Source organism: Leptopilina boulardi, unplaced genomic scaffold (assembly GCF_019393585.1).
Source record: "Leptopilina boulardi isolate dan_hultmark-lab unplaced genomic scaffold, ZJU_Lbou_2.1 LbouV2_214, whole genome shotgun sequence".
In the NCBI taxonomy this organism is placed as follows: Eukaryota; Metazoa; Arthropoda; class Insecta; order Hymenoptera; family Figitidae; genus Leptopilina; species Leptopilina boulardi.
In genome coordinates this window covers 393,121-419,616 of record NW_026137768.1, presented here as the reverse complement: position 1 = coordinate 419,616, position 26,496 = coordinate 393,121, and the positions used below count along the sequence as shown (strand labels likewise).

At 32.1% G+C, this 26,496-nt stretch overlaps 1 protein-coding gene across 6 annotated transcripts in view; it reads right to left on the bottom strand.

Moving 5' to 3' along the window:
- LOC127279132 (uncharacterized) overlaps positions 1 to 26,496 on the bottom strand; it is a 326,137-nt gene that overhangs the window by 104,888 nt on the left and 194,753 nt on the right. The gene's annotated exons all lie outside the window — the stretch shown is intronic.

Here is a 26,496-nt window from a genome sequence, read left to right as displayed (position 1 = left end):
AAACGTATACCTATTAATTTGAGTAAAGTTGTGTAAAAAAGTGCAAATTAACACAAAATAGCTGTTAAAGGCAACAAGTCGATATTGATGCTCTTTTGCATTAATATGTTTTGAAACTCGTTACTCAAGAGTTTTCGGGATCTCTGGAAAATTGTACATGGTAAAATAATAGTAAGCTTACTCTACCGTACTAAGGAAGAACTTACACAAACAACAATAAAAACATTGGTATTTATATGTAAATTCTTCCATAGGACGTCAGTACTGCAAGGTTACTATACACTTTATGTTAAGTTACTATAAGATAACTGTAAGCTAAGAATAATATTAAGAATAGTAATTTTCTATGACACCCAGGTCCCGAATTGATTAGTCCATACTAGCTTGTATGTTAAGTCATCTCGAGAACTTTCACCAGCTATAGCATCATATTTTGGGAAAAGTGTGCATTAAATTTGCAATGCAAAGCTCGCAAAATTGAACAAGTTTCCAGCATTAATTTACTAAACATTTCATTGAAAGATTTGAAATATTCCATGAAATGTTGATGCAAACAGAGAAATATTCCTCTATGTTAAATATTACTGTATTGATTGTATGAACATTTGAGCGAAATGTTCAGCAAATAGAAGAATTAAAAGAATTACTGAAATATTAATTTTAAATATTTGTAAAATGAAAGAATTGAAGAAGAATTTTTTATTATAAAATATTTTTAAAATATAATTTAGCTAAATTGTAAAATTGTCAAAAATAAATATTTCTAAAGTGTTAAAAATACACATTAAGGTAATGTCATCTAGATATGTTTGTGAAAAATAAAAAAATTATATTTTAGATTTAAAATGGGTCAGTGATTGTGAAAATATAAGTTTAAAAAATTGAGTAATTAGTTAAATCGTCACAATTTTATTTCCCAAGTACCACGGAATATGGCTTGAATGTCACGGTGATATCAAATATTCAAAACAATCAAAACAAACAACATTTTAGAATTTCATAAATTAGAGGAATATTCTCTCAATATCTCAGGAATATTCCGCTCAATATCACAGGGATATCCCCACAATATCACACGAATTTTACGGGAATATTCCCTCAGTATCATACGAATGTCACAGGAATATCACCGTGGAATGTCCTCGTGAAGCAGACATTATGATATCGCCTGAATGTCACAAGAATATTTTCGCTTGATATCACTTTGACATTCAAAGCAGCACGGTATATCCCCTGAATATCCCATGAATACCACCGTGATCCACCCATGAATTCCCATGATCTTCCAGGAAAATCAAAATGTCCGCATCTTGGGAATATTCCACAGTGACATTGAGGGTAATATTAAAGGAATATTCCAGTGATATTGAGGGAATATTCCACGGTTATATTGAATTTTTTTTTAAGTGTTGAAATAATAGAAATATATTATAAATTGTTATTTGAATAAGCAGGAAGATTAAAAACACATAAAAAAAAGATTCAATGTAACCGTGGAATATTCTTTCAATATCACTGGAATATTTCCACAATATCACCTGAATATCCCCTTAATGTAACTGGAATATTCCATGAATGTCACCGAGGAATATTCCCTCAATGTCACTGGAATATACCCTGAATGTCACTATGGAATATTCCCATGATGCGGACATTTTGATTTTCCTAAAAGATCCTGAGAATATTCCACTGTGGTATTCAACGGATATTCAGGGAATATACCGTGCTGCTTGGGTTCAAGCAATATTCCGTGCGACATGGGGTACTACCATATATCTTGCGCGATAAAAGCTTAATGGATTTCTAATGTTAGATTTAAAAAATGTTTTTGAGCTTTATCACCTAACCATGCAGTTACTTACACAGCCCCACAAAAAAAAGTGTCGTGCGCGGCAGACCAGACTAGTCATTTCCTATGTATTTTGACGCGCTGAACACGAATCCGAAGTCCGTTTTGCTCCATCACGTCAGGATTTTTTTCTAACCTCCAAAAACCTGTCGGATTTTGAGAGGTAGGCTATTTTTTTTAAAAATTGATGGATTTACTTCAAACTTGGTATCTAGGGGTTTTTTGGGTCGCTCATGACGAATTTGAAGTTAGATTTTCAAAATTCAAAATGGCGACTCCAATATGGCGGACGAATTTTGTAAAAATTGATGGATTTACTTCAAACTTGGTATCTAGGGGTTTTTTGGGTCGCTGATTACGAATCTAAAGTTAGATTTTCAAAATTTTAAATGGCGGCTCCAATATGGCGGACGAATTTTGTAAAAATTGATGGATTGACTTCAAACTTGGTATCTAGGGGTTTTTTGGGTCGCTGATTACGAATCTGAAGTTAGATTTTCAAAACTAGAAATGGAAATTCTTATATACATAAGTAAGGTATTCACGTCTTTTTATGGTAGCGCACTCTTTTGTCCTCAAAGGATCTGTGTAATGGTTTTCTTTTCAAATTGGTGCCTCCAAGTACAATATCCCTTTTCAGCATCCAACAGTAGTCGGCCATCATATTTACATCCCATCTTCCTTGATAACGACGCTCAAATTCTTTTGCCAAATTGATCTTTACGAAGCAATGAGACCTAACTGTCAGTTCTTGAGAATAGTAAACTGGTTCATTACAAAACAAAAAGTTACAGTTCCCGCTTCATAACAGTCTACCAAAAAACATTTCGGAGTAGCCATTCGTATAGATTCTTAATCAGTGACCCAAAAAACCCCTAGATACCAAGTTTGAAGTAAATCCATCAATTTTTACAAAATTCGTCCGCCATATTGGAGCCGCCATTTTGAATTTCGAAAATCTAACTTCAAATTCGTCATCAGCGACCCAAAAAACCCCTAGATACCAAGTTTAAAGTAAATCTATCAATTTTTTAAAAAAATAGCCTACCTCTCAAAATCCGACAGGTTTTTGGAGGTTAGAAAAAAATCCTGACGTGATGCAAGATTACTCAAGGTCATTTTTAATCACGATTTCCCAAAATTATACGCGAACAGTTTCTCCAATAGAATACTTTAAGACCGAACCGAGCTTCAACAGAGAGAATACTTACAAGCAAAACAAAAGATAGAAGAGAGGAGAGCAAAAGGGGAAATGAATCTCAAGATTCAATACCGTCACAGGATTCCATCAGTGATTACAGTTCGTCAACAAACCAACATACGCACCTAACTTATAAGTATAAAATTAAAAATTACTTTTTTCGCATTTATTAAAATACTCCAGGTGTAAATACTTAGTTTATCACAATCTAAGGCTTATAGGCATTATATAATTAATCGACCGGGAGGAGTGTATTAATAGCAGTTAACTACGATATGAACGTTAAAAAGTATAACATTCGGAAGGCAAGATTAGACCAACTTTATTGTTGAATTGTTTATTATGAGAAATTGACTGGCCAACAATGTATGAGTGTAATAATGTCATTAATAAATCCCAAGTAGAAATATCCGTAGCTCGCCGTAATTAAACACCGGCATGGTACTGATCCAATACTGGCTGTCGGTATTGACTTTCAGTACTGGCAGTGTACTGACTAATACACCGAATCAGTACTATGTAAATTAAATATTATGAATTTAAAAAAATAAAAAAATTTACAACACAAATTATTTTTTGTAAAATAATTTATTAAAAATAAAATAATTTAATTAATATAAATGATAATTATTATTTTAATTATTTATTGTTAATAATATTTTATATATTCTAAATAACAGTAACTATTATTGGCTTCACATTACCTGTTCGTGGTAAAAATGGGAGTAATAAGCTAATAAGGATGAAATTTGCATTGGAAAGCGTGTTTTAGCATTTTGTAAAAAAGTGAGATTTTAAGTCCGGATGAGTACTTTGCCAGTATTATTCTAGTACTACGTTAGTACTGGTGAGCGGGACAAAATCAGTACTGGACAGCGTTATCAGCCAGGGTTGGTCCACTACTGGCCCAGTACGGCAGTCAGTACTATTATACTGACTGGCAGTGTTGGGTCAGTACTATGCCATTCGCACATTTCTACTTGGGATGTGAAATATTTTGCTACAATTTAAATAACATTTTTCAACAATGCGTTTCTATTTTTAATATTAATAAAAAAATTTCATTATATCCCGTCTTGGTTTACAAAATCCATTATCAATGATATCCAAACTAAAAACAAAATGTTAAAAAAATAAAAAACGTAAATATTGCTACACACAATTTTAATATGATATATAAATGATATCTAACGCCATGAAGAAAAACATTAGATATGAATTTCGAAAATATACAGCAACAATTGAAAATAACATTAACAATGATTCTAAAACATTTTGGTCATATGTAAACATTTCTAAAAAACAGTATAGTTAAATTTAAATATATATTTAATATATCTGATAATTTACATTACATCTAATTTTTGTTTAATCGAATTTTCGCGCCAAATAATTGTCACGTGTCCGAATCGTCTGACGTCGAATTATAAATCTGCAAAAATTTTTAGCAGAGTGAGTTTCCCATCTATACCACTTATATTTAATATTAGTATTGTATAGTCATTAATGAAAATAAGCAATGTAAAAGTGGACTTCTAAGAAGTCTGTTTGTCAATTACAAAATTATTATAGGAACTCTATAAGACGTCTATAATCCTGATTTCGGTAGTACCCCCCCCCCCAGGTGAGAAATTAGTATACTAATTGATGTCTTAGACCATCTATTCGATTTCTAATTCGATAAAAAGAGTCGATTAGACAACATCATTTCACACTGGAAGACCCCTACTGAAAACTCTCATATAGGATCTTATATAGGATCTCACATAAATTCATATATTAAAATCCACATAAAATCCTATGTGTCATGTAAGAAACTATATAGGATCCTATGAAAAATCATATAGGAAATTGAGACATGATTTGAAGTAGCATTCGATGTAAATTCTTATAAACGTATTCCTAGGTAATAATTTTTGCAAATTCCTATGTGAAATCTTACAATTTTTTCTGGTCACATTTTTTCCTTCAATTTCTTATGTCAATTTCCTTCATGTTTTCTCACTAAAAAACATACCAAAATTCATTGCTCAAACCTTAACCAGAAATTGTCCTATATCAAATCATACATCAAATCTTTTTTCAAGTCTTGAATAAAAAATTATTACAAATAATCTGACATGAAATCATATTGAAAATCCTCACGTGAGATCATATATATGATTGATTTGAACATAAGAAATCATATAGGATTTCATGTAGATTCTGAAATATTTATATTTAAGATTTCACATAGAATTATATAAAGGAAACAATATAGGATTTCATATAGGAATTTTCAGTTGGCAGACGGCAGTTTATAAAAATTAAAAATTATTTAATTAAAAATCAAAAAATATTACTGCAATTCATCTGAAAAGAAAAGAAATTGTGCTTTGCAATACACCTTCTGAGTTAGAGTCTCAGCTTTTATAGTATTCAAGACTGATCTCAACTGTGAGAAAAAAAATTAGCACCATCTGGCGGCGTAAAAGTGGAACTATGATGATATACATCTTAATTTGAATTTCCCATATAATTTCCTATATAATTTCCGACATAATTTCTTATATAATTTCCGACTTGGTATCTTAGATGGACAATTAAAACAATGAAATCCACACATGACATCCCACATAAATTCCTATGTGATGAATTCTTACATGAAATCCTATATAGGATCCTATATAGGATTTTATATATGATCCTACATAAGATTTTACATGGATTTTTATATATATATATATATATTTCTGTATGATGAATTCTTATATGCGATCCTATATAGGAATCCATATGAGTTCATACGTAGGATCTTATATAGGATCCTACATAAAATCCTATATAGGATCTCATGTAAGAATTCATCATACAGAAATATATATATAAAAATCCATGTAAAATCTTATGTAGGATCATATATAAAATCCTATATTGGATCCTATATAGGATCTCATGTAAGAATTCATCGTACAGAAATATATATATAAAAATCCATGTAAAATCTTATGTAGGATCATATATAAAATCCTATATAGGATCCTATATAGGATTTCATGTAAGAATTCATCACATAGGAATTTATGTGGGATGTCATGTGTGGATTTCATTGTTTTAATTGTCCATCTAAGATACCAAGTCGGAAATTATATGAGAAATTATGTCGGAAATTATATGGGCAAATCCACAGAACCGGCCGATTTTTACTTATCAAGATGAAAATTTTCCAAATAGCAAGCACACCTTTTATTTATGGTTTACTTTCTTTAAAATATATTCAAGAACAATTATCTTCTTGCGTGATTCATTTTATTTTAATGCCGTTTGAGTTAAAAGCCAAAAACGAAAATATTATTTTTCTTCTGGAAATTATAATTAAAAATGGCATTTCTTTGTATTTTTTATATATTATTTGAAATATGTGCAAAACATTTTGAATAATAAAATATGATAAAATACAAATAATTAATTTTTTAATTATCAAAAATAAATTATTTATATTTTATCATATTTTATTATATATTTTATTTATTAGCATTTAATTTTTTATATCTGTAAATTAAATTGTTTACTTACTAATTTTGATATTAACTATTTTAACCAACAAACTGACATTATTGACATCGATTTTGATATAACTTTGAAAATAAAACAAATGAAAGGATAATTCATTTTTCACGATTAACTAGTTAAATTTCGATAAATTTTTTTTTATTTTTAATTTTTAGACGTTATAAATTGAAAATATAATTTGGCGTTTGCATACAAGAATTATAATAATGTCTTTATATAATCACACATGTTTTCAACTCATCATATTTTATCCTGTAGTTGTGCTACTGAAAAAAGGCTATGTTGAAAATGGTTCACGCTTAAACATAGAGTGATAATTATTGGAATATTTTCTTTAATTCTGATTGCACTCTATTCTATGATACATACATTTGTTCGTCTGTTCACAAGCAATAAGCTCCAATTTGAAAAATTCAAATCGAATAATCGCCGCAAAAGATATTTACAAAAATGTATAGACATTTCATTATTATAAAATAATGAGTAACGCTACTTTCAACGACTATCATTTCTTTTTATTTAAGAGCACATATTTTTTATTACTTTCAAAACATTCTTCAATAAGTAAACTATAATTCACCACAGTTTGGAATTGTTCGGATCTATGCCGAACAAGTTATACCTATAAGAATTAAAATTTATACCTGGAGTAACACCGTATATTTTATTTTTTAAGTTACTTAATTCGATTTTATTTTTTATAAAAGACTAGAAGGTTCACATTTATTCAATTTTCTTATTTCAATAGGTTCTCAGAGATATTACAAAATGGTTGAAGTATGAAAATAATTAATATAATACTTCTAAAATAGAAAAATATGTGAGTAACATGAAATCGGCCGGTTCTGTGGATTTGCCCATATAGGAAATTATATGGGAAATTCAAATATAGATATATATCATCATAGTTCTACTCTTACGCCGCCAGATGGTGCTAATTTTTTTTCTCACAGTTGAGATCAGTCTTGAATACTATAAAAGCTGAGACTCTAACTCAGAAGGTGTATTGTAAAGCACAATTTCTTTTCTTTTCAGATGAATTACAGTAATATTATCTGATTTTTAATTTTTATAAACTGCCGCCTCCCTGTTGAAAATTCCTATGTGAGAACACATATGGGATCCCATCCAGGATCTCTTGTGAGTTCTTATGTGGGTTCCCATACAGGTTCACACATAAGATCCTGTATGAAAAGGTTCCTGGGATGAACTTGCGTGAGAGCTCGCGCATGATCTTATGTCTCTGTAAAAGCAATAACACAGGATCCCATGAGGTTTCCTGTGTAGGTTCCTATATGAACAACACGATAAATAGGAACACACATGGGATCTTATCCGAGATCTTGTATGAGTTCTTACATCAATCATATATATAATCCCACGTGAGGATTTTTAATATGATTTCATATCAAATTTTTTGTAATAATTTTTTATTCAAGAATCGAAAAAAAATTTGATGTTTGATTTGATATATGAAAATTTCTCGTTAAGGATTGAGCAATGAATTTTGGTATGTTTTTTAATAAGAAAACACGAAGAAAATTGACATGAGAAATTGAAATAAGAAATTGAAGCAAAAAAATGTGACCAGAAAAAATTGTGGGATTTCACATAGGAATTTACATAACTTATTACCGAAGAACACGTTTGTAAGAATTTACATCGAATCCTACTGCAAATCATGTCTCAATTTCCTATATGATTTTTCATAAGATTCTATATAGTTTCTTACATGACACATAGGATTTTATGTGGATTTTAATATATGAATTTATGTGAGATCCTATATAAGATCCTATATGAGAGTTTTCAGTAGGGACAGATAGATTATTCCTTTGGCGTATTATATTGAAGGTAAGAATATAGGCGCAATATCGCACATACATCGATAAATCCTTAGTGCTGAGACAAAATGACACTATCAGTATTGTTTATATTATAAAGCCTCCATTTTAAATTTTTTGATACTGTCTGTAGGCTTGGATTCAGTAAATCCATAAACCTTAGAATACCCACACTGAGAGAAGAAAAGCACGGAATCTGAAATGGAGAAGTTTAGCATCTGTACACTAAGTTGAGCACAGCAGCAGCGTCACTGTGTGATAGATGCCGTACTAAAATGTGAAATAGATGTTGTGCTTGGCTTGAGTATAGATACTGTACACAAATATGGAACAGTTCAGAAGTACAGTATCTGTCTGTCGCTATGAGATAGATTCCGTATAACTTAGTCCACACCGCTGCCGCGCTGCTAGAGCTTAGTATCTGAACCATGAACGACACCAACTGAACAAAACTAAAGATCGAAGATAAAATTCAAACTGTTTCGTTGTAATTAAAGTAAGAGACTTTTTATTAAGATTAAGAAATTTATTTATTAAAATTGCATTTTAAATGTTTTATTATGATTTAATAAATGATTGCTCAATATTTACTCCATCATAAGTAAAGTGTATTGCTTTTGTATTTATGTCCTATTTAGTTTTAAGAAATAATTTTATAAAAAATGTTGACATTTAAATGCAACTCTGTCAAGGTTAAAATTTTTTATCTCATGCAATTGATTTATGAGGTCTTCTCGTTTGTTTGCCAAAAACACATATTTCACAGAAAAAATCTTCATTGCCTATATTACTTATTCCTAGGGCTGCAGATGCTCGTTCTGTTGCTTGGATTCTTTTTCTATTTATATAGACCATCCTTTCCTGTCAGAGTTTTCGAGTAGACACTACACTTTTATTGCACTCAGATGGTAAACTTTTCACTAGAAACAATATTTTAAACAAATAACCGCTCCCACTAAAAATAAATTCTGGTACATTAAGCACATTCACTAACTATCTATCATAAATTCTTCCGTCAATTTCTACCGGGAAGTTTATGATTCCTATTCCTGCTATGGGTTAAATTTTTATCACTTGCAATTGTATCACTAACAATGTCCTTCGAAGATTCAAAGTTTTATGCATCTAGAAGAGTGTGAAGCAGAATTGCTAAAAGTATTGTAGGAAAGGAAAGCGGAACTTCATCTTGAACAGTCTCCAACTCAAATACTTCGTGTTGAATTGGCCAGCGTATGTGTGGCTGTGCCAAGTCAACTTCCGGAGCGGGATAATTTAACGAATTTTATAAGAAAAGAGCGTAGGAAAAATTTACCACCTAATCCAAACTCATTGGAAGATTTAAATGACAAAAGTTAAAACGGCCTCTGAACGTAAATGGATAAAGCATCAACGATGTATCAAAACCATATCTAAACAATAGGAATATTACAAAGCAGACATAACATTCCCTATTTATTTTGACGAGCTGAACATGAATCCGAAGTCCGTTTGCTCCATCACGTCAGGACTTTTTCTATTATCTTAAAAAACCTTTCGGATTTTGAGTAGTAGGCTATTTTTTTAAAAATGGATGGATTAACTTCAAACTTGGTATCTAGGGGTTTTTTGGGTCGCTGGTTACAAATCTGAAGTTAGATTTTCAAAATTCAAAATGGCGGACGAAAATTTTAAAAATTGATGGATTTTAATGAATCTTGGTATCTAAAGGTTTTTTGGATCGCTGATTACGAATCTGAAGTTAGATTTTCCAAATTCAAAATGGCGACTCTAATATGGTGGACGAATTTTGAAAAACTGATGGATTTACTTCAAACTTGGTATCTAGGGGTTTTTTTAGGTCGCTGATTTCGAATATATAGTTACATTTTTAACTTCCAGGCTTCTCCGAAATGTTCTTCGGTAGACTGTTGTGCAGCGGGAACTGTAACATTTTGTTTTAGAATGAACCAGTTTACTATTCTCAAGAACTGACAGTTAGGTATCATTGCTTTATAGAAATCAATTTGTCAAATGCACGAAATTTTTTGTGCAACCCCTTTAAAGAAAAGCATTACTTTACATGCTTGTAAAGAAGGCGCAAAACATTACATTGCTGCACTAGTGCAGAAAAATACTTTGAAGGATGTTTACAAGTATGTACGCTGGCGGCATCAAGCGTTATGACTTTATTTTTGTAGAACTTTGTCTTTTCCTCGCTATTGGCAGTTAAATTTGTGTACAAAACTAATTATATACAATTTTTTACATATTTTATGAATTTAATAAATATTTTTTATTATAAACATTAATTGTAAGAATTTTTTACATATTTTATGAATTTAATAAATATTTTTTATTATAAATTTAAACATTAATTGTAGCTTGTTATTCTTTTAATAAAAAGCATTTTCTCTAAATTGGTGTTGCACAAAGTACTGTGTGCCCCACGTACGAAAGAACATTTTCCGACTTGATGCAAATTGCTGCCCTCGCTTCGCTCGGAGCAGCAAATTTTGCACTTGTCAGAAAACAGCTTCTTTCGGGACTTGGTGCACAATATACTATTTTATTAAGGTAATAGTGTGACAGTAAAATGTAAAAGTTGAATAGTAAATTTTTAAGCAACGAGATACAAGGGAACACTAATATCCTCTATCCTTCCCTATCTTATTCCTTAAAAATATATTGTTTACTTTATACGTTTTGCACTTTTATTGTGTTTCGGCACAATACTAATTCTGCTGCTTCGATAAATGTAGTAGGCGATGACAACTGCCCCGAAAGGGGATGTGTAGAATGATTCTCTTCCTGTTTATCGAAGTAACGAAGGCAGCATAGGCGCGCTGCCCTGCAGGGGGACGTAAAGGTGTAGGAAGGAGAAAGCCGCATGGTTTAGTTTCAAAGCAGTTGTTGAAAATTTACTGGGTAATCACAAGATTGAAAATTGGGAGCAAACAGTTAGTGATATGATTAAAAACTTTGGTAAGTTAGGATGCTTAATGAGTATGAAGTTGCATTACTTAGACTCGCATCGGAATCACTTTCCTGAAAATTTATAAGATTACAGTGAAGAGCAAGGAGAACGATTCCTTCAAGATCTTAAACAATTTGAGCGTCGTTATCAAGGAAGATGAGATGTAAATATGATGGCCGACTACTGTTGGATGCTAAAAAGAGCTATTGTACCTGAAGGGACCAATTTGAAACGAATACCATTACACAGATCCTTTGAGGACAAAAGAGTGCGCTACCATAAAAAGACGTGAATACCTTACTTAAGTAGAGTAGAACGACCCAAAAACCTTAAGATGCCAAGATTCATTAAAAACCATCAATTTTTAAAATTTTTCGACCGCCATTTTGAATTTTGAAAATCTAACTTCAGATTTGTTACCAGCGACCCAAAAACCCCTAGATACAAAGTTTGAAGTAAATCTGTCAATTTTTAAAAAATAGTCTACCTCTCAAAATCCGAAAGGTTTTTTATGGTTAGAAAAAAATCCTGACGTGATGGAGCAACACAGACTTCGGATTCGTGTTCAGCGCGTCAAAATACATAAGGAATAATTAGTCTAGTCCGTCGCGCACGACACTTTTTTTGTGGGGCTGTGTAATTAATAGTTATTTTCGTATCAAGGGCGCAAAATAGATGATTGTGGCGAAGGCTAGATTAGGGAAACCATGGGGACACGAGGCGAAGCCACGAGGATGTGTAGGGTCGCTGAGGTTTCACCATAATCTTGCCTGAGCCACTATCACCTTTTGCGCCCGTGCTGTGAACAAAATTTTTTGTCCTGTTTGCATGGAAAGTGTGTTAGGGTGCAGTCCCATGACGGCACGAATGCAGAATGCAAAGTTGAAAATCATGAGAGTGAAAAGAATAGCGATATCTTTCCATCTCTTTGGCACTCATGGTTTTCGGCTTTCCATTCTGCATTCTCGACGTCATGGGACTGCACCCTTATTAAGTGCACGCTTGTACCGCCTAAAAGTAGTAATCGACGAATTATAAAACTGATTTCTAATAAAAATAACATAGCCCAATGAGCACGGTACTTAGGACATTGTTAAAAAGTCGTTCTAAATATATCCTTAGGACATCCCAAAAATGTCCCTAAAAAGGCATCCTGCAGATGTCAAATAAATGAAATAAAGACATCCTAATCAAGTTCTAGGTCTGGCCTAGAGCAGTTACAAAAATATTCTTAAGAAACCTTATAAATATTGTTGAAAATTATGGATAAAATTTGATTCTTTCATTACATTTTTTAGACATGTTGAGGATATTACAAAGAAATTTGTTGGACATTTTTAGGACATGTTTAGTACATTCTCAGAACATAATCCTTTTTCGGTAAATTAGCTCATAAGGATCAATATATATGACCAGTAATCGCGATATACTTTTTTTGTCTATTTGGATCTTCAAGAGCACTTCGGTGCTCTTTAGGCTATGAAGTATACATAATTTCAATATAGTATTCATTTCGGTTATCGAAGATTTTGAAACTTTTTAGTACATAGCTTAGACATTTTAGCATATTTTTGGTACATTCTCAGCACATATTTGGAACATTCTCAGGATATGGTTGGAACATTTTTAGAATACTCTGAGAACATTTTAGGAACATTTTTTGACATTTCGGGGATATTTTTAGGAAATTCTGGGGACCTTCTGAAGACGTATTTAACACATTTTGGGGACAATTTCAGGACATTCTTAAGACTGTTCTGGGGCGGACATAGAATATACTTTGGACGTCTTTAAGTGGTCTTTTTTATGTCCTAGGACACTGTGGAACGTTCTAAAGTCATCCTAAAGATATCTTGGTGCTCACTGGGAGGACTTTTATTTTGTGGGTTATTTTCATCCACCACGATATTAAAGTTGCTCCAGATCACCATATTTTTCCTCAATTATTTTTCTTTTCTTTTTGGCATTAATAGGATCGTCTCGCATTAATCCAAGTTGCACCTAAGACCGTTGTAACCCGTCCTTCAATTTTAATGTGAAATGTGTCATCCAGCCAGACTGTATCGAAGGTCTTTTCCAAATAAATCAAGCAGGTCGCAACTAATCCATCCCCGGACAGCGCCCCATATACAATTTTATTATTATTAATAATAATTAATAGTTATACAGTGTCGTCAAGTCACGTCAAGTGTCATTTAGGCAATTGTACACTTTTTAGTGGATAATCAAGTAAGTTTTATAATAAAATTGTTCTTATTTTTAATGAAGAAATTCGAATTTGTTTTATAAATCTCAAATTGTCGAAAATTTTGTGATTTTTTTCTAAATGTCTTTTAAGAATTTTCTATCCTTAATGCACAAAAAATATAAAGCTTTTACATAATGTAATACTGTGTTTAGGTTAAATTACATACGTGAAAATTTGAAAAATTTGTAAATTTCCAAAGTAAAAATCTGCGGACAAAAACTTTCATGATAAAAATTTTATTTATATTATTATTATTTTCATATACATATTCCTAAATTTTATAATTTATTCTTTTTATACAGCACTATTTGTTACATTTTGGCAATTCTTGTACCAAATTAACTCTATTAATTACTAATGTTTAAAATATTTAAAAAATATTTTATTTTTTGTACACTTATTTAATGTCTAATATAAATATTAATTATTACTTTAAATTTTTACATTGGAAATTCAAATAAATTTGACTTAGTCAAGTTTTTTCTTTTTGACTTTTACAAATAAATCTAAATCGAATTAGAATCGGATACGATAAAAAAAGTAATTTAAAACAAAATTTAAAAATTGAATAATAAAATTATTTTAAAATGTTATTGAAATTTTTAAAATGTAGTAAATTTTAATTTCATTTGCGCTTTGAAAATTCATTTATATGCATATTTAAAATTAAAAATAGATATAAATAAGAATTTTTGTAAAAACAATTTTTGTCAGCGATAAGTCGGATCGAATTAATTTTTTTAATTCAATAGAATGAGTTTTACCCTACTGAAAATTCGCATGTACGATCTTGTATACATGGAGAAAAATCTGTTACGTGTAGGATCTTACATAAATACATATATTAAAATCCACATAAAATCCCATGTCTCGTTTAATAATTAACTATATAGGATATTATGAAAAATTATATAGGAAATTGAGACATGATTTGAAGTGGGATTCGATGTAAACTCTTATAAACATATTCTTAGGTAATAAATTTTGTAAAATCCTATAATTTTTTCTCGTCACATTTTTTCCTTCAATTTCCTATGTCAATTTCATTCGTGGTTTCTCATAAAAAACCTATCAAAATTCGTTGCTCAATCCCTAACCAGAAATTTTCCTAATAATACATAAAATCTTTTTTCGATTCTTGAATAAAAAATTATTACAAATAATCTGCCATGAAATCATATTAAAAATCCTCACGTGGGATCATATATATGATTGATTTGAACATAAGAAATCATATAGGATTTCATATAAATTCTGAAATATCTATATCTAAGATTTCACTTAGAATTATATAAAGGAAACAATATAGGTCTTCATATGGGAATTTTTAGTTTACAGACGGCAGTTTACAAAAATTAAAAATTATTTAATTAAATCTCATATAATTTCCTACTTAGTATCTTAGGTGGACAACTATCAGAGAAATCTACACATGACATCCCACATCTATTCCTATATAATGAATTCTTACATGAGATCCTATGTAGAAATCCATAAGATCCATAAAGGATCTTATGTGAGATATAAGATTTTACATGGATTCCTACATACATGAAGGAATCCATATAGGATCTTATGTACGATCTTACATAAGATTCTACATATGTTCTCATATAGATTTCTATGTAGGATCCCATGTAAGAATCTCAGGTAGATATTTCAGAATCTACATAAAATCCTATCTGACTTCTTATGTTTAAGTCAATCATATATATGATCGCAAGTGAGGATTTTCATTAAGGATAAGATTTCATGTCAGATTTTTTGTAATAATTTTTTATTCAAGAATCGAAAAAAGATTTTATGTATGATTTGATATAGAAAAATTTCAGGTTAAGGATTGAGCAATGAATTTTGATAGATTTTTTAATGAGAAAACACGAAGGAAATTGACATGAGAAATTGAAGGGAAAAATGTGAGGAGAAAAAATAGTAGGATTTCACATAATAATAATCATATACTGATAACTGTTTTATCACAAACGGTCCCTCATATCTCGGTGCAAATTTAGCCGATAATTTCTAGGCCGCCTTGGACAATTTATGAGTCCGCCATCGAACACGTTCACCGACGCTGAAAACCGCTTCACACTTATTTCGATGATAATATGATGTTTGCTTTTCCCGTGCTGAATCAATAAATCGCATGCAAATCAACGCATCTGAACGCTTCATACGATTTACACACAATTCCAGATCAAGACGCTAAATCAGAGGGGTTTTACATGGGAGCGAAATCGCAGAATCGTTGCGATCGTTGTACTCCCAGAGCGCCATCTACTTAATGTTTTCCCCTTCTGACGTCACGGAGAGAAGTGTATTGAGTTTATTGCTGACTTCGTGCCTACTAAACGGTTCATGAATTTTTGCGCTAAATTGAAACCAACAACTGACACCGTCACTCTAAGGTCAAATAACTGTGAATAAGGTTTATCCGCTAAAAACATTTTAAAGAATCGTCTGTTGTCTGTGATACTCTCATCGTCCGTCTCGTCAATAACTGGGACCTCAACTGCACCACTTGCAGCTCGGTCCCATCCATAGAGATATAAGAATAGAGTGCGCAAGCCTGTACAATTTCCATGTTACGCTGCGACAAACCAATAGAAGAAGACAGATGCAACTAGTTGTCCCCGCCTTCCTTCTCGTCTTACTAACTCTGAAACATCAGTGAAACAAGGATGGGAAAAGGGCCTACAAATCGCATCTGTCTCTTTCTGTCCAACGCATATAATCTGTCGTTTTTTTGAGCCTCTTGCGCACTCTATTCTTATATCTCTATGGTCCCATCCCTTGATGGAGCTTCTACAATAGTTCCGAGAGGCAAGTGCAAGTACAAGTTGGTTCGTTTTTTTCTTTCTAACCTCAAAAAACTTACTTTTTGCTTCCTCGTGGAGGAAGCTATGTAGTCCTTTCGTTTATAAACTTTTTAAAAATGGTGAAAACAAATTTTCCTCTATATAGAAACATGTTATATGAGATCCTGATCAATTGTCCGGATGTATGTATGTGTGTGTGTGTGTGTGTGTGTGTGTGTGTGTATGTGTGTGTGGATCGTTTTTGTGAACACGATATCTTTAACAGGTTTTAATGGATTTGGATAAAATTTGGTAGGCTTATTTAACACATTAATCTCTCAAAAATGACGAGAGGATTTTTAAAAATACCCCAAAAAAAAAATTTTATCGTCTTTTTTCCAAAAATTTTTTTTTAATTGAAAAATTTTTTAAATCGAAAAATTTAAGGTATTATATAATATAATCGTCTTCTTTATGTCAAGATGAATCGATTCATATATATAAAGTATAGATTTGATTGAAATTTAAAGAATTAAAGAAAGTTAAAAAATCAAAAATTCTCATTTTAGCTAAAAAATGATGTGTTTATTTAAATTCATGTTTATATATGAAATAATTTTATTCCCTGCATTGAAACGAATTGGTTGGTATATATAAAGTATAGATTTGATTTAAAATTTGAGAATTAATAAAAATTGAAAAATCGAAAATTCATATTTTAGCTAAAAAATTTTGTGTTTTTTTTAAATTCAAGTTGATGAATAAAATAATTGTATTCCTTGCATTAAAACGAATCGATTCGTATATATAAAGTTTATGTTCACTCAAAATTAATTAAAATTTTCTTTATTTTTCAAAAAATTTAATTAATTTAAAACATTTTTAACTCGAAATTTTTTAAATCAATCAATTGAATTGGACAAATTCATTGCTTCCTTCACGAGGAAGCGAATTTTTTGCTTCACACAATGAGGAAGCATAATGTTTATGAAATAAACATAAAGGACCCCCTCCTTGTTTAGTATATTTTGTGTGATAATAAAAAGCGTGAGCAAGTTTTGAAATTATGACCATAGATTACAATTTAGAAGTCAAATTTATTTACCACTTGAATAGATTCTTCAAATTAAAAATGGCGGATATTTTATAAATTGTTCCGATTCGCTCGAAATTTGGAACTTGGGGTTTTTTTAGGTCGCTGATTACGACCCTGGCGTCAGCTTTAAAAAATTCAAAATGGCGGATCCAATATGGTGACGGTACCCTGGTTACAGAAGAAATGTTATCCTTTTCGGACATATTTCCCAATCTATTTTTCCTAGTCGTCAAATTTCCCAATCTATTATTTTCTCAAAGCATAGTTTTCCCAACCTATTTTTTCCCAATCTATATTTTATTATCTATTACTTTCACAACATTCAATCTTTCAACCCACTAACTTCATATCGTAGTCGACAGTCATTTTTGTTTTATATTGTCAAACACCACTAAAATTGTCTCGTTTTTTAATTCAAATTTAAATTCATTTTAAAGTTTATAGTAAATCATGGCTCAGTTAATCAAAACCAGAGGGAAAGGATATTTCTTACACATTTAAGGATTTCTATATCATAAACATTCTGAAAATAATGGTCACGTTTTTTGGAGGTGTCGGCGGTACCCGGAATGTTCTGTTCGTGCCACTACTGAGTCTAATGGGAATGAAATAAATTTTGTAAGAGGTCTTGAAAAATCAAAACACGTAAACCACGCTCCAAATTATGATGAAGTGAATGGTGAAAAATTAGTGGCAGCTTTAAAAAGAAAGGCTGTCGAGCACCCGGAAGCTCCTTCAGCTCAAATGTTACGAATGGCTTTGCATTCTGTTTCGTCTGATATTTTGTCGCAGATTTCAAATTGCGAAAATCTTACGAAGCAATTGCGGCGTGAACGTTTGAAAGATTTGCCGTCAAACCCAACATCCTTGACTGACATGGAAAATTTGCCAGAACAATTTCAACACACATTATGCGATGAGAAATTCTTACTTTTTGATCCTTTCGGAGATGATTCCACTGGTCGAATTATAATGTTTGCCACGAAAGAAAATCTCAGGAAGCTCATGAGGATCCCTCATATTTGGTAAGTCAATGGTACTTTTAAAGTAGTACCATAATTATTTTTACAGCTATTCACAATTTTGGCGTCTTTCACTCAAGTCGCAAATGGTGTGGAGCAAATTGTTGTTCTCCCCTTAGTACACTGCCTTCTAGAAAATAAAAATCAAGATTCTTATACCAAAGTCTTTGATGTCATCAATACTGAATATGAACGGCTTGGAATACAGACTTCTTTGCCTCAATTTGTTATGACGGATTTTGAGGTCGGAATCATCAATGTAGTACAATGCCAAATAGTTTTCCGTCACGTTCAAGCTGAAGGACTTCAGGAAGCGTATAATAACCCGAACGATGGTACCATCAAAACCGCTGCACAGATGATGTGTGCCTTAGCATTCACTCCCATTGCAGATGTCGTGAAAAATTTTAATCTTTTGATGGATGAATTTCCAGAATCATTCTTGCCTATAGCGGAATACTTTGAGGTTATTTGGTTTATATAAAAAAAATATTTCCCAATTTCTATAAATAGGTGAGACTATAATTATAACAGGTTTAATGTTGTTGTTGGAAGACAACATCCCAGTGTTTATGCGTTTCTCGTTGAACTCCAGAAGGAACAGGCCGATACAGAAATCATGATGCGACAGTTAGAATTAGGACAAAAAATTAAAAACAGCACTAGTCACTCGCGGGTTAAAATGGAAAAAACCTCCTTACATTAGTTAAAAAATATGCGGAATATTCTGAAAATGGTGAAACTTTAAAATATTTAAAAGCAATTGGTCATTATGTTAATTTCTAAATTACAAATATACATTTATCAACGATCTGATTATATATCTTTTTTATATGTGACGCTCCACGGTGAAAGGGACCTTAAGTCAAGAGCAGCTAAGGTCCCTTTCACCGTGGAGCGTCACATATACATTTATTTTCTTTTGTACAATTACACATTTTTTGATATACCTCAATATTAAATTTTTTGAAAATCATTTGAAGTTGTTTTCAATATTTTGAATTTCTTTTGGGAAAAAATTTTTCATTGGGAATTTTAGTTATGGGAAAAAGGCTCATTTAGGAAATATCGGTTTCGGGAAATATATCCCTTGGGAAACTGGAGTGGGAATTGTGGATTGGGAAAAGTGTCCTACAATCGAATGTCATATATGGGTGATTCTCCGCGTAGCGCACAACTTGCTTTTTTTCACGTTGTGAAAGAAAAATCACAAATAATGTTCACATAATATTTCAATTCCAATGTAAAAAGGTAATTTCTGTGATTACAAACAAAAACTAATATTTACTTTTGTATTTAACATTATAATTTTTCGTGAAAAGTGGTTTTTAAGGCTGAAAACGTCAAAATTTGACCTGTCCCACAGGATGTTTAAACAAAAAAGTTAATATTTTTAGCAATGTGCACTAATAAATACAATTTCTATTGCTATTTTAGTATTGTATATTGTAGTGGAATTGAATAAAAAAAAACGTTTGATCAAAAAGAAAATTATTTTCTTTTTTTTTTTTGCTATTTATACTTGACTGCACTTTTGTGTGTTATTCTGCGTTTTATTATTAAACATTGAATTATTTAAATAAAAGTCAAATGTTAATATAGTTCTACTTCAGTAACAGCAAAAGTTATATTCCTTAAGTTGATCCATGTAGAAAGTAATCAATTTTCTAATTAATTTATCCTTCTTTTACACATTTCAAGATTCAAATTTGTACAGGGCATCACAAAATCGTCTCCACCGGCATCCACCGACCCTTCAATATTATTTAAAAAAATAGAATATAATTAAATAATAAAGGTTAAATAAAGTGTAGTTATATTATTTTAGTCTATATATATGTGAAACATATGAAACCGATTAAAAATAAATGATAATTTTCTTAAAAAATATATAAAAAATTATTAACGTTCGTTCCACCGGTTCGACCGACCCCAGCGTCTCCACCCGCCACAAAATTTCGACCGTCACTTGTGTTACGAACAAACTAGTGCAAGTTTAATACTACAGTGAAACAAACGAAATAAAAAATATTTATTATAAACAATCATAGTTCAGGTAAGTTTACTATAAATTACCAAATAAATTTCTATAAATTACCGCATAAATTTCCATAAATTACCAAAATCAAAATTTTTAATTGTCGTTTGCGCTATATATATTTTTGTAAATTACCGAGGAAATTTCCATAAATTACCGAAATTAAAATTTTTATTTGTGATTTGATTTAAATATTTTGATGAATTATAGCAAAAATTTCTATAAATTACCGAATAAATTTCTATAAATTACCGCATAAATTTCCATAAATTACCAAAATCAAAAATTTTAATTGTTGTTCGCGCTATATATATTTTTGTAAATTACCGCGAAAATTTCCATAAATTACGTAGGAAATTTCCGTAAATTACCGAAATTAAAATTTTTAATTGTGATTTATGCTATACATATTTTTATGAATTATAGACAAAATTTCTATATATTTTTTATATTTATTTATAGAAGCAGATGTAGAAGTTAACGATGGGCAAAGTAAATAAAATTTCTGATTTGAGAAATGAAAATGAAGAAAGGTTACGTAAAAGAAAAGGAAAAGAAAGAAGGCTGAATTTAAAAAGAAATGAAGATTCAGTTATAAAAGCAGAATTTTTTTAAAAAAAAGGCGTCTACAGTACAAAAACAGAAAACAAAAATTGTTAACGGAAGATAATAGAAAAAAAATTCTGATGTTGAATCTAGTAAAGAACAAAGACAACGTAAGAAAAGAGATGCAGAAAGAAAACTGACTTTAAAAAGAAAAGAAGATCCTATTAAAAGAGCAGAGTTTTTAGCAAACAAGCGCCTAGAATACAAAAACAGAAAACAGAATGTTAAAGTTCAAAAGAAATAATAATTTTTAATTCACAGGAACGCGGATATTGAAATGTAAAACATTGACAAGATAAAAATGTAAAGTTGAAATAGAATTTATTTCTTTTATTAGACACTTTTGATTAAATTTATACAAAGTAAAGATTAATTATAAAATATCAAAAAGATCGTTCTTCCGTACTCGATAAATCGTTATTCGTTCGGACTTTATTATTTAAACGTTCACCGTTCACGTACTCGTACTTTTTCGATCGTTCTTCTCAACGCGCTCGCAACATCTCTCTGTGTCAAAACACACACACACATGCGTTCAGATTGTTTCGCGATAGTCGCGCTCTATATTTTACCGCCAACTATTAATATTTTAAATAATATTAAATCAAGAAGTTTAATTACTTAACATTCGTCCATCCTGACAATTGCTCGACCACGAGCTATATAAAAAAAAACATACAAATTAACTTTGATAACGTTCCGGTTGCTTTCTTTGTCTAGTGCTTCTTCGAAATATTCGCGATTTTTCAGGTCTTGTCGTAATAGAAACTCTTGGTTTACGTTGAATTTCGGATAAATCTTGCGAATCGGGTTCTTCATCTGACGTGTGATCCAGATTTTCTTCTTTATCATCTGATATCGGTGCTCTCCATAATTTAAGTTGATTTGCATGTGCCGTAGATGCATAACGATGATTTCGTCCGTCGATTTGGATTGCTGCCACACCATAAGTATCATTGGGTAAAACTCTAGTAATTACCAAGGGTCCTCTGAATCGTTTTTGGAGCTTTGTAGATTCTCCAGTTTGCGTAGGTGCGTCCTTCATTACTATTATATCTCCGATATTAAAAATTACATTTTGAGTATGACTCTTATCATAACGATCTTTATATTTTTTTCGTTCTTCGACAATTTTCAATTTTGCAGATTCCTGCAGAGTCGCTGGAGGTGAATATCTATTTTCGTCTTCAACTGTGAGTTTGCGTATCTCACCTTCATTATGCCGATTGATGTATCCAAATAAAAGCTCAAATGGGCTTTTTCCTGTAGTTTGATTCGGTGATGAGTTAAGATTTCGCTGAACTTCCTTCATGCGAATATCCCAATCTTTACCTTCTGCATTCTTTATACTGGCTTGAATCGCTGGGATTAACGTGTTGTTCGTTCGCTCGACCAATCCATTGGCCTGTGGATGACGAGGAGAATTCAGAGTATGATGAATTCCATGACGAGAACAAAAGTCTTTGAAGAGATCGGATGTGAAGCACGTTCCCCTATCAGACACTATACGTATTGGTGCTCCAAAATCGATGATAAAATCCTCCATAAGTCTGACGACACTTGAAGCCTTTGTATCCTTGACTGCACGGATGTTGACAAATCTAGTTAAATTGTCTGTTATTACGAAGATGTATTTGTTCTTTTTCTCTGTCGTAACGAAGGGTCCTTCATGATCTACGTGAATTAGGGCAAACGGACGACTTGCTGGTGGAATGGGGTGTAGAAGACCTGCTTGAATCCCTGTTTTTGCTTTAGTCATCAAACACTGTAGACAACCTCCAATATGATGTTTGATGTATCGTCTCATTGCCGGAAAATAGTAAAACTCAAAAATTTTGTTGAAGGTTCTTTCTGGACCTGGGTGACCCTATAAATCATGAAATCTGATCACAATACTTTTTCGCATCTTATCAGGAATAACATACAATAATCGATTATTTCGTCGTTTGTAAATAATCTCATTGTGAATTTCGTAATCCGTGACATCGTTTTTTTCATACTTATTTCGTTGATTCGCTGGCTTTTTCAAAATTTCTCTTTTTCGTTTTAACTTATCGTCCGAATATTGATAAGTCAAGACTTCATCCACTTCGTTGATTATCGAATATACTCCGCATAGTTGTTCTTCCAAATCTTCCTGGTCATCGTTGGATTCTACTGGAGCTCTGCTCATCGCATCAACGTGTGGAAGTTTTTCTCCGGCTCGATGTATAATTTCGCAATTAAATTCGCTTAGTAGATTCGACCAACGAATAATCTGCGAATTCTTCGATTTGTGTCTGCATAGATACATTAATGCCTGGCAATCTGTAACAATCTTAAAAGCAATATTGATTAACCAAGATCTTAATCGTGATACTGCCCAGATAATAGTCAAAAGTTCCAATTTACTGGAGTGATAATTTTTTTCTTCGTCGTTCGTGCGCCTGCTGATAGCGTAAACTGAGTGGAGCTTGTTGTCAGTTCCCTTTTGAAAAAGCATCGCTGCAATTCCTTGAGAACTCGCGTCCGTATGTAATTCTGTTTCTGCTTTCGGATTAAACAGCTGCAAAACTGGACGACTCGATAATTTAATTTTAATTTCGGCAAACGCTTGATTACACTCATTAGTCCAAACAAAAGCAGTATTATTCCGCAACAACGCATGGAGTGGTTCCGCAATGCGAGCGAAATTCGGTACAAATCTCCTCAAGAAACCTGCCAGACCTAAAAACCTTCGAATTTCGTGAACATTAGTAGGGGCTGGATAATCGACAATTCCGCGAATCATTTCATCAGCCGGTTCTAAGCCTTCTCCAGAAATCATAAATCCTAAATATTTTACTTTTTTTTTAAAAAAGACACATTTCGACAAGTTTAGAGTTAATTTCGCGTTTTTCAGAGCTACGAGAACTGAAATTAATTTTGATTTTAAATCGTTCCAACTTTTACCCGCAATCATTATATCGTCTAAAAAAAACAATACACAATCTTTTCGAAGAAGTTCGAGAACTTTTTGCATTAGTTTTGAAAAATAAAACGGGGCGTTCATAAGGCCAAATATCATTCTATTAAATTCGCCTGTATCATCGGGAGTGATGAAAGCCGTTTTAAATCGATCCTCTTTCGCAATCGGTACCTGTAAATAACCTTTATACAAATCCAAAATTATAAACAATACCGAACCGCTCTATAACGCTAAGTGATCATCAAGAATCGGCAAAGGAAAATGTATACGTTCGGTTTGCGTATTTAATTTTCTTGTATCCATAACAATTCTCGGCTCCTTGTTGGGTTTACATAATAATAACATTCGATTCGCGTACGTTGAATTTGTATCCGAAATAATACCTGCAGCTCTGTAATTTTTAATTATTTCTCTTTCTTCGTTACTATATGGAAAAGGTTTTAAACTTACCGGTGAACTGTCTGATTTTACATTAATTTTCATTTCAATTAAATCGGTACAACCTAATTCATACAAATTTTGCGCAATTGTTTCTCGAAAACTGTTCAACACATCGATGAGGTCGTTGACATATTCTTCGTCGATGTCATCTGCGATGTTAATGTCTTCCTTGGTGATTGGTTGGAAAGTTGCGATCACTTCTGGTAGTTCTTCCACTGATCCTTTTAATATCTTCTTTCCTGCTTCCAATTGTTGATTTTTTGATGACAAGTTTAAAATTGGTAAAGTCATTTCATCTTGTGCACCGGATACGCTAATAAAATTTATTGATCGAGCGAGCAGATCAACTGTAGATTTAGATGTGAATGTGTTCAAACTGTCACCACTGAATTCCTCTGCTTCAAATGGATTTTCACTGAGCATCGAAAATTTTAATTGATTGCCTTCCTTGTGATAGATCACTCGCGGATGATCTGTGAAAGTGCGACCAATAATCATATCCAAAGATTGAGCATCATCTGGAACTACGCGAAAACCGACATTTTCCAATGATGCGTCATCAACCATCACATTCATGTGCACAATTCCGGGAGAAGCAGTTTTACAATTTTGCGATCCGAAACCTTGGAATACCATTTTGTCATGTTTCATCGTTAGATTTTCAATTAAAACCACGGTAGCTTTAATTGTGCAAACAGATGCTCCAGGGTCAATAAACACGTCACGAATAACTCCGCCTACGTTAGCTTTCTTTATATATTTTACAATAGATGCATCGTTATCCGCGTTGATCACACTAATTTCCGATTTTTTTGTTGACACTTGAACGGTACAATGTCTTTGTGTATGACCTATACCATTACACTTTAAACACTTCCTTTCACGTTGAGGTTCTGGACAATCCTTAGATATATGACCAGATTTGTCACAGTTGTAACATTTAATTTCTCCAGATGCTGTTCTAACCGGTGGACGACGATCTGGATTATTAACCGAAACATTTTTGCTTATAGCGCCCGAGTTGTGTTGTTTAGGTCCTTGTTTACTTTCTGACGATCTATCTGTTGACGCACTGGTTTCTTTTTTTCCTCGAATACGTTCTACACGTTGATTTTCAAGGCGCTTATGTTTTAGTAAATCGTGAAATAGATCATCTAAATCAAGATGATCTCTTGCTGACATTGATGCACAAGCTTCTCGTGACCATAGTCCTACAAGCACTTGTTCTTTCGTATCATCAGTTCCCAATTTCACATCGTGACATAACTTCACTTTTGAATGAAAATAAGAACTTATCGATTCACCTTTATTTTGCACTCGTTCGGACATTCGTTTCCATTTCGCTGATGCACTATCACTTATCACGAAAGTTGCTTTAAAAGCAGATTCAAAGTCCTTCCAAGTTTTTAAAGAACTCAATCTGACACGAAGCCATTCTCCAGCTGGTCCCTTTAAATGGTTTCTCGCAGTTTCTAAAACAAATGATTCGGGCCATTGATGTAGTTCTCTCATGCTTGTTATTCTATTTAGCCAATCTACTGCTTTTGAACTGGCTCCTTCACCATCATAGTCATCAATATTTTTTGTTAAATCGGGCATAATTCTGTATATGGGAGTCGCATCATTATTATCAAAATTCCGAGATGTCGAGGGATTTCTATTTATTGACATTTCTGCGAATAATCGTTCCAGCATATCATCACGTCGTCTGTTTTCTGAAATCATTAGATTTAAAACTGTCAATAAAGATGGATCTGTCGGTGGGGGGTTAAATCCGTCTGCTTGGTGTTGGTTGTGCAAATGACCGAAAGGAGGTGCTGCTGCTCCATTGGAACTTCTCGAACGAGAGGAATTTTCCATGTTGTCTGCTCCGCCATTTTGCCTAACCTCACTCCTATTCT